This window comes from Rhipicephalus microplus, chromosome 1, assembly GCF_043290135.1.
Source record: "Rhipicephalus microplus isolate Deutch F79 chromosome 1, USDA_Rmic, whole genome shotgun sequence".
In the NCBI taxonomy this organism is placed as follows: Eukaryota; Metazoa; Arthropoda; class Arachnida; order Ixodida; family Ixodidae; genus Rhipicephalus; species Rhipicephalus microplus.
The window spans coordinates 130683187-130693657 of record NC_134700.1 but is presented as its reverse complement, the minus strand read 5'-3'; positions in this window follow the sequence as shown (position 1 = coordinate 130693657).

Genomic DNA, 10471 nt, shown 5'->3' with positions numbered 1-10471 from the left:
ACTGCGTGAAGAACACAAGCGGATTGTCAAGCAGCCGCATGCTGGTGGTGCCACCATGCCCAGTGAACGCCGTCGACGAGGTAGACTCTTTTATATCCCATTCCAGGGGTGGCGCCGCCCGAATGTGCCCTGCGCACTCATTTGCGCATGTCGTCGATGCGTGGCTTGTATTCAGCAACCACCGAGGAGCAGGTCTAACGTTGCTGTCATCAGATTTGGGCGCACGTTAAAGAACCCCAGGTGGTCGAAATTTCCGGAGCCCTCCACTACGGCGTCTCTCATAATCATATGATGGTTTTGGGACATTAAACCCCACAAATCAATCAACGTTGCTGTCAGTTGCATTACAAAGTTGATCATCCGTGATTGATTCGGGCCGGCCGGTGCACTCGCTATCCGCAGGAAGTACGATGCTCAGGAGAAACTGCGTGAAGAACACAAGCGGATTGTCAAGCAGCCGCATGCTGGTGGTGCCACCGTGCCCAGTGAATGAGTTGCCCAGTGAATGAGCACTGAGCGTGACACATGAAGTGTAACTCACGCTCAGTGCTCATTCACTTCATGGTTGAGGAGCTTCCTCCGTCCGTCAAAATGTTTGGCATCCTCTACGCCGTTTTCAACTTTCGACTGAAGGTGGAAGCGTGCCTAAACAGCAGACAAGTCGGCCACTGACGAGGTGTATGTCCTTTGCCAAATCGGCTCACTTGCTCAAGAAACACCCGGAGGACTATCCCTGCACTCCGCAGTGCGTCATCTGTGGGGACGCTCACAAGACGGGTGACAGGGCATGCAAGCAACGCTTTCAGCGTGGCTTCAGCCATCTTTCCTGGCCATGACAAAAGCCGCAACAAGAGCACCAGCAGGAGCAGCCGGAGTTTCAGCTCGAGGAGTTTTTTCCTAGCATCGACGATAGAAATTGTAGCAGCAGAAGCAAGAGTCCTGGACGATACCGTAGCAGCGGGAGCAAGAGTCCTAGACGAAACAGTGACAGCAAAAGCAAAAGCCTTGGACGAAGTGCATCACAAAGCTGCGACTTCGGCACCAAACCTGAAAAGGTGAGCTGAGCACTGCAAGCCTCCTGTTCCTGTTCTATGCTCTCTGACGCTAAAGAAAATTCTAAAACTCAGGAGACTATGGAACGTATAATGCGAGAGAATCAAGAGTTAAAGCAACAGTTGGCTCTGGTGCTGAAACGCTTAAGTACACTTACAGCTGCCCCACCCGCGTCTTCTCCACCCCTATAGAGCCTGATATGGCAGCTGAGTCAAGGACCGATATTATAAATTCCTCCCCAGAGCCAGCAAAAAAGAAAAGGGCAGAGCAGCCCGAGTCATCGGAGGATGATTTTAAAAGAACCAGTAAAAAAAATCCGGAAAAAACACCGGGAATGCAAACAAAAGGTTGATTTAGGCTTTACGCAAATTGCTGAACGCTTCAATAAAGATAGAGAGTATTCTAGACGTGTTAGTTGCTCGGCTCGTATCTCTCCCACAATCTCAACCCTCTCCAGCACCTTCACAGCCATAACCCTCTCCTGCACCCTTGCCTCATCTTCACCTTCTTCACTCTGCATATGACAACGAAATTGCCGTGAATTTAGAAACACGAGCGACAACCTCTCACTTTATATACAGCGGTCTACACAGGCCCCTGATGTCATCTCTGTACACGAGCCTTTAAAAGCTTTCAAACTCCTCGGCTATTAGGCTGTACATTCGCACGCTAGCTCCCCATGGGCTACCACATATATACACAGGAATGTCTCGTTTATAGCGCATGATCTCTCCGATCTTTACCGTGACTGCCTTCTTCTTGAACTTCTCCCGTGTCGTACAGGACAAGGCACATATTTTACTTTGAATATTTATTGTCATCCTAGAGATGGCCTCACTGCTGTTTTTGAAGCAATAGATAGGGCCTTCCAAATAGCAAACTCTGCTCCCATAGTTGTAACGGGTGACATCTATGCCCCGCACGGAGAGTGGGGTTACAGGAGAAACACTCAGAAGGGCACCAGACTTTTTCAATACATTCAGCAAAACAGGTGCACTCTAGTCACTGACTGCATGCCACCAACACGAATTGGCAACAGTGTGAGCAGAGATACCACCCCTGACCTTACTTTCACTAAAAATGGGCGACAAGCTAACTGGACACACAGTGGGGTCAACCTCGGCAGTGATCATTACATCCTAACAATTCCACTGTCCCATGCCAATTTTCGTTCACAGTTTCATTTAAAACCTATTGTTGACTTGAACAAATTTCGCGAAATCTGAGACCGAAACTCACAAAAAGAAATTCAAGACTACAAAGACTGGGAGTGTCAGCTTAAACAGGATGTAGCTCTTAGCGAAGAAGTAGCCCCAGCAGCACATATCCGTGATCCAGTTGACAGCAGGCTACTCCACCTATGGGAGGCCTATCAGAGCTTGGAGAAACGATGGCTCAAGCAAAAATATAATCGCAAACTAAAACGCAAAATGTCACAAACACTCCAGCTTGTAACTGAACACTCGGCCGAACTTTCGTCGCAGCAATGGAACCACATATGTGACCGACTAGACGGTACTTTACATATCAAGAACTCTTGGTCCCTGCTTCGCCATATGTTAGACCCATGCTCCTCGTGATGTGAAAGTAATAGGCGAATTACGAAACTCTTGTTTGAAGTAGAAAAACAACGGCAAGACGTTGAAACTGCTCTTAAAACTACGTATTTCCCTGACCCAAGGCGAGAATCGTTACCTACTTACGATGGAGCTCCCAATCCAGACTTGAATGCACCTGTTGCAGAGGCGGAAGTTTGGGCTGCCCTAAGCAAACTTTGCCCCACATCCGCTCAAGGACTAGAGGTAATTACTAACAAGACACTTCGAAATATAGACTCCAAGTCAGTGGCAGCTCTTACTCATAACATGAATCAACAATGGGAGCAGGGCACGCTGCCCCAGGAATGGAAATCAGCTAAGGTGACTTTCATACCCAAACATAATAAGCCGTTAGACCTTAATAATATGAGACCGATCTCTCTTACCTCATGGGTAGCAAAACTGATGGAGCTTGTAATTTTCAATCGTCTTAATCGCTACATGGAACAAGAAAAACTATTTTCCTCCACCATGCACGACTTCCGAGCATGACTCTCCACTCAGGATGTCGTGCTGCAGCTTAAAGAGGACGTGCTAAATTCTACTTTTCCACAGAGCACCAGAGCCCTCTTTGCATCAGACCTTACTAAGGCTTTTGATAACGTTTCTCACTCCTCGATTTTACAATCTCTTAGTGAAGTAAACGTAGGCTCTCGCACGCACAGGTATGTCTCTGCCTTTCTTAGCAACCGGTCCGTCCGCCTACAATTGGGCACTTTCAAAACCGATCTCTTCACGCTAGGTAGCAAGGGAACGTCCCAGAGATTGGTTTTGTTCCCGTTCCTTTTTAAGGTTACTCTCAAACCGCTAGCACGGGAACTTGCCAAACTTTCTTCCATCAATCACTCCTTGTACGCGGACGACATCACCATCTGGGCCAATGCTGGCAACCATGGCGAAATCAAATGGAAGCTTCGGTTGGCCGCTGACATTGTTGTTAAACACGCCAACAATATTGAGCTCACCTGCTCGGTGGTTAAATCAGAATTCCTAGTGATTGACTTTAAAAAGCAAGATACATGTCTTATTCGTCATAATTGATGACACCCGTATTCGCAGGGTCGATATAATCAATATTTTAGGCCTTAATACTTCCGACAATGGTTCGAACGCCGACACCATAGAGGTAATCCACACTTCAGTTCATAATACACCTTCCCTCATTAAGCGCATATCCAATCGTCATTGCAGCATGAGGGAAGCAGACACACGCCACCTCATACAGGCCTTTTGCCTATGCAGAATTACCTACTCTATCCCCTACCTCTATCTCTCACCCACGGAGACCGAGCAACTTAACAGACTCATTCGTAATGCCTATAAAACTGCGCTCCATCTCCCTAAACCAACAGCAACGGATAAATTGCTTGAAGTTGGGGTGCACAACACTTTGGGAGAGCATGTATAAGCGCATGTTTTCAGCCAATATCAAATTCTATCACTCACAGAAACAGGACAGGTACTCCTGCGCCGACTTGGAATCAACGTTTCTGGTCACACCACGGCCACACACGCAGTTCCTGTCACTGTTAACAGCAACCTATTCATCCCGCCACTCCCCAAAAATGCTCACCCAGAACATAATCGGGTGCGACGGGAAGCTCGAGCCATGTCCCTTCAGAAGCGCTTCCCTCCTACTTCTCCCGCAGTCTATGTAGACGCGGCCGAATATGTAGATCATCGAGATTTCGTGGCAGCCATTGTAGACGGATTTCAAAAACTGGTCGCTGGAGCGTCCCTTTCAAGTTCGATAGAATCCTTGGAAGCAGAGAAGGTGGGAATTGCTTTAGCCATTGTTCACTCCTCCACTGAGTATATTTTTTTCCGATTCAAAAACGGCAGTTCGTAATTTTGCCACTTTTCGAATTCATTCTCCGGCTGCTACAATTCTTGAATCATCTCTTCCGCCTGATCGCCTCATTACTCTCCTCTAGGTCCCTGCGCACTGTGGACACCCAGGCAACACGGCCACTCACACGCAAGCCCGAGCGCTCGCTAACCGGGCTCACAGCGACCTGCCTTCGCTTCGAGGTTCCAGAGATCGACTCCTCAGCTATCACGATATCACGCTATTTTACCGAAATTCCCGCCTAACGTATCCTCCACCACATAAATCTCTTTCCAGAAGTGACCAGGCTTTGTGGCGCAGACTTCAAACGGCCACAGTGACGACTACTTTTCTTCTCTCCCTTTTTACACATAACCTCGCCTCATTGCAACTTATGTCCTAGCACCAGAGCCAACTTTCAGCACATCTTTCTGAATTGTCGAAACTAACCCAAGCTCACGTGGCAAGGGTCAGAACACCAGAAGCGATGGGAGGCTGCTCTGCGCAGGTCGCAACCAGGTCTACAGCTCCGGAAAGTGAGCTGAAACCAGAAGGGTCGCCGAAGCACAGCAGTGTCCGGCCACCTAGAGCGGCCCGAGGGCTCGTCGTCATCTTGAATTCACTTCCCCATACCACAACCGCCCTGAAATGATTCCTTCGTGAATCAATAAAGTTAATTACCTACCTACTTACCTACCGGTGCTTGAAGCTACTTTCCCAAGTGGCCTTAGGCAGGCTTGAAGGCTGGGAAGGCATCGCGTTAATATGAGTAATAAAGCGATTTGTAAGAGCAAAGGAAACATAAGGGCTCACATAATACGAATTGCGCAATGCATGGGTTGCCCAATGCTCCAACCATTTACGAAAACTTGATCTTATTCACCTATGGTCTGTGTCGCATACCCACTGTTGGAGATTCTGGGGATTACAAAAGCCTGTGGAATAGTTCTTCGTCCTCAGCCACAGTACAAATAAAAAAATCACAGCATATCCACGACGTCGAAGAGGGCACTTGTCCTCCCCTTATGGGAGGCCTTAGCCCCGTCACCTAAACCTGCTGGTTTCTTATAATAACGTTTATGCCTCCTCCTCCTCCTCCTCCTTTAAGGAGTGAATGATGATGAGTGGGGCAAAGCGTTCATCCATCCGTCCATCCGTCTGTCTTTTTGTGAATATGCTCTGCTGGCTAGGCCGGAGGGATGGACTGCGATAGACGTTAAGAAGCTTCGCCCATAAAAAAGTTGCTTGCACTGACGCGACGGTCTTATGGCTACGGTACGCGACTACTAACCCACAGGTTGCGGGATCAAATCCCGGCTTCGGTGGCTTCATTTACGATGGAGGTGAAAATGCTGTAGGCATCTGTGCTCAGACTTTTGAGAACGTTAAATAAACCCAGGTGTTCAATGTTTCCGCAGCCCTCCGTTACAGCGTCTCTCATAATATTATGGTGGTTTTGGGACGTGAAAACCCAAATAGCGATTGATCGAAAACAAAGTTGCGTGGAAGTATACAGCGGACATAACGCTTCACTAAAGAACGACCAAGGATAGCATAGTAAATTGTGTGCTCAGTACACAATGAATCATGGCGTGGTGGGCACCTTGCAGTGTGTTTGCAGGAGCTACCCAAGGAGTTAAAAAAAGGCTCTAAAAGGCCGTGCTTCCAGCTTTCGCCGTGATAATGGTGCGTGTTCTGCACAGGCATGGCGATTTTTTTTGGAGCAGCATGCCTGCTTTTTTATGAAAGCTGTGAAAAGCATATTCTTGTTTAACTTGCCGCATGCACATGGCGTATCGAGTCCGATATTTTTTTATAATAAATGTATGTAAGGAGAGGTTGGTGCCAATGCGTGGCGCCGGCTACTCCTTTTCTCTTGCACAAAAGTCAACATCACACATTCAGTAGCACACCCAATGCTATACATATGTACTTAGCACAACACTTACACAATGAGTTCATGTTTTTCCACACTGAGTGTCCACACCACACAGAAATGAGTCCACACTGCGTAGAACTGTGTCCGCACCACACTGAGTTTGTAAAAACAAAACAAAAGAAATCTACACAAGTAATCACGCCAATTCAAGTGTTCACACAAAAACGTGAAAGTTCAATAAAACGTGTAAGGTGATCTTGTCGCTTAAATACTGACATGTTTTCAGAAAGGTTTTCCAAAAATATCGTAGTGAAGGAGGAAAATACTGTTTTGAAACACACCGCGGTTAACATTTCTTTTTTGTTTAGTACTTTTGAGCTATTTCTGATTCCTCCAGAACGTGAACGACTGCACGTGCTGCAGTGGCTTGTAGCTTTACTTTTGGCCATGGACCCAAGATTTTTGCAATTGATGGAGGTCGCTCATCCAAAGAATTGAGTTTTTGAAAAAGTTTTTTCGAGGTACGTCATGATTTTTACAATGCAGAAGAATAAGTTCCACGTGTTCTTGAGCTTCTCCACATGAGCAGGTGAGACTGCCAGCTCTCCTTATTCTATACTGGAAAGCCTTCGTGTAGGCTGTACCAAGTCGAAACCTATGGAATACTGTTTCTACCGATCGGCTAACCTTTAACGGAATATTCAATTCTATACCGAGATCAATGTTATACAACAGAGAGTTTCGCGCACCATTTTTGAACCAGGTTTCCTTAGACAGTTGACAGCTCATCTTATTTATAAGACAACGTGGATCGCTCATCGATAGAGGTAGCAGTGATATATTATTTTCATCATGTGTTGCACGTGCAATGTGATCAGCTATGTCGTTTCCTGTGATTCCACAGTGGCTTGGCACCCACTGGAACATTAGAGTGTGGTTTAAATTTTTTGCTATAGCGTACGTCCTCTGTATTGCAAGATTAAGCGCCATTATATCAGCGACACCTGGGCCATGGATTATTACTGGTGATTTTAACGCTCATCACCCCCTGTGGGGAAGCCAGAAGATGGACCGTCGGGGAAGAAATGTGTCCTCCTTTGCATCTGACCACCAACTATATTGTTCAAATGACGGCACTCCCAAGTTTTTACAGGGTCTGACATATAGTAGCTGTCTCGACCTAATTTTTGTGTCAAGTAGCCTAAGTACCAAGGTGCAGTGGTTTGCGGACAATGAAACGCATGGCAGTGACCACATCCCCACCTATAGAAAGATCAAGGGGCTAAGCAAGTCGCAAATCGCGCCCGCTTCATGGATAGACTGGTCAAAGTACAGATCATCCACAAAGAAGCAATGCGAGAAAAACCAAGAAGGTTCTCTTGAAAGCCTAGAAGGTATAATCAAGGCCGCTATCCAAGAGGCAACGTTCAATTGTGGACCTTTGCCAGACTTTTGCAAATATGAGGTGGAGTTGGAGCGACTTCGCGCAATCCGTCGTCGCGCCGAACGATGTTATAGGCGCACGAAATCCATCTATCACTTGAGGGAAGCGAGCCGTCTACAAAAGAAGATTCAACGTCGAATCAATGCACTACAGTCACTACAATGGAAGTCACAATGCGAGTCGCTTGATCCCCACAAGCCTCTTTCGCAAATATGGAGAACATTCCACGGCGTACGAACATTGCCACAACAGCATCGTCCGCTCAAATGCCTTGCTCTTTTCCAAAGCCGACGTGAAATCGATGTGCGGAAGGCTTCTGTGCCAGGGTTGCAAACAAGGGGTCCGGGATCAACATGAGTAACCTACGAAACGCGCCGGTGTCCAGAGACACTCGGATGGACAATATGTTTTCTCTAGAGAAGCTTCAGGCAGCATTGACAGCATGCAAGCGCTCGTCATCTCCTGGACTCGATGGAGTCACTGACATGGTCCTTGCTAACCAAGGACAAACAGCTCGGCGTGCTCTTCTAGCAGTATACAATGACTCGTGGAGCAACGGTTTGGTCCCTCCTTCGTGGAAGTGCAGCCGCCTTGTGCCCCTGCTCAAACCAGGAAAATCGCCTCTGGACATGGCCTCCTATCGCCCCATCGCGCTTGCCAGCTGTTTTGGAAAGGTGATAGAGAGAACGGTGCTGACTCGCCGGGAGTGGTACTTGGAACATAACAATATATACCCCGATGCTTTGACCGGCTTTGGGCATGGATGGTCTTCCATAGACAATGTTGTTGATCTTGTCACGTCTGTACAACAGCAGAAAAGCCTGAAGAGATTATCAGCGGCACTTTTCTTGGATATTAAGGCTGCATATGACAATGTACTACATGAAACCATCTTGGACGCCTTGGGCAGCATTGGATTGGGAGGCCGCGTTTACTAATGGATCTACAGCTATTTGAAGGACAGAACCTTCTTCGTTCAGACAGAAGATGGCGCAACAAGGCAACATTATACTTATCGTGGCGCACCTCAAGGTGGAGTCCTAAGCCCCATACTTTTCAACATTGCGCTGATCGGCCTCGTTGACGTCCTGCCACACTCCGTACATCTGTTCATATACGCGGACGACATCTGCATTTGGGCATCAGGGGTCACGCGTCTACACGTACGAGCCAGGCTTCAGACAGCGGCTACACTATCGTCAAACTACCTTCAAGGACGAGGACTGGAGCTGTCATCTGATAAATGCTCATTGGTTGCGTTTACGCGCAAGACAATGACGCCATACCGCACCAGAATTATTGGACACACGATCAGCTTTCAAAAGACTCACCGTTTCCTGGGAGTAATAATAGATCGTGACTTGTCTTGGAGCCCTCATATCGCTTACATGAAGAAGAAACTGGCCATGATCACCCACGTCCTAAGGTTGTATTACGTTAAGTATGCAAACCAAAAAACGTGTTCAAAGTGAAGTGTATAAGTTGGATTTTTCCTCTTCAATGTGTTCGGTATCTGTGTATAAGTGATATGTTTATCAAAACAATCTGCATCTTTAACTAAAATGTCGTTCATTATACAACTCTTTCTCCTGCCTCTAATTAATGTATATTATAATTGCATGGATCCATACTAGCATTCTGCTAAGAATCCAGATGTTGCTAACATGTTTTTTCTTGTATGTTGTTTATTAATAATAAAGTTCAAGTTCAAGTTCAAGGTTTTTTGCAGGAAAATCATGGGTTACATCGGTACGAGCCATGCTTCAACTGTATGCTGCACTTTTTCTTGGCTTCATGCGCTACAGCCCACCTGTGCTTGGCAAGGCCCGCATAACAAACGTACACGTCCTCCAGTCATTACAAGCTCAAGCACTGTGAATATGCCTCGGGCGGCCGAGATGCGCATCCTCAGCAGCGACTGTCGCAATCGTTCATGAACACCCTATCACAACCCACATTCATGTCGATGCTTTAAAAACGCACTTAAGACATGCCACCCGGATTCAATCGCATCACCTCGACTCCCTTCCAACTTCCAGGCCATGCTCTGCGTTCTGCACTATTATTGCCCCACATCGCACTATACTATAGAATAGGCATTCATACGTACTTTGAAGGACCGTAGCGTTTATCACGCTGCGCTGACATTGCAACGCTATGCACAAAAAAGGCAAGTGTTTTCAACGCTTTGCTACGACGACACGGTGGTGGTACCTGCCCGTCGCCTTGCGCTATACACCTTATTGCCTCCCAGACAGTCACGCACGCTTTCCTTCGTTTTCGAAGATTACTTGCAGATAGCGCTCGTGTCTCGCGTGCCTCGATGCGCTCTTTTGCATTCACTGCACGGATGGAGGCATTCTAACGCAGCGCCTACAGAATACAATTCACTGTTTTTCTCACGCAGAACATCAAATGAACGTTTTCTTCACTCTCCCCAGACGCAACTATTTATTTTCGCTGACGACATTTGATGTGAAACATCTAAATACGGGGCCAATGTTTTTCACCTGATTTCGCTTATGTAACAGCACTCAGATGTATAAATGCTTGTTTGCACAATCTAGTAGACAAATTATTCTTGGATACAGTCATAGACTTCGTACATCAAAGAGTTTCTGGATTGAATAATGGTGCGCAACTCGGCAGTTAGAATTTACAATTACCAG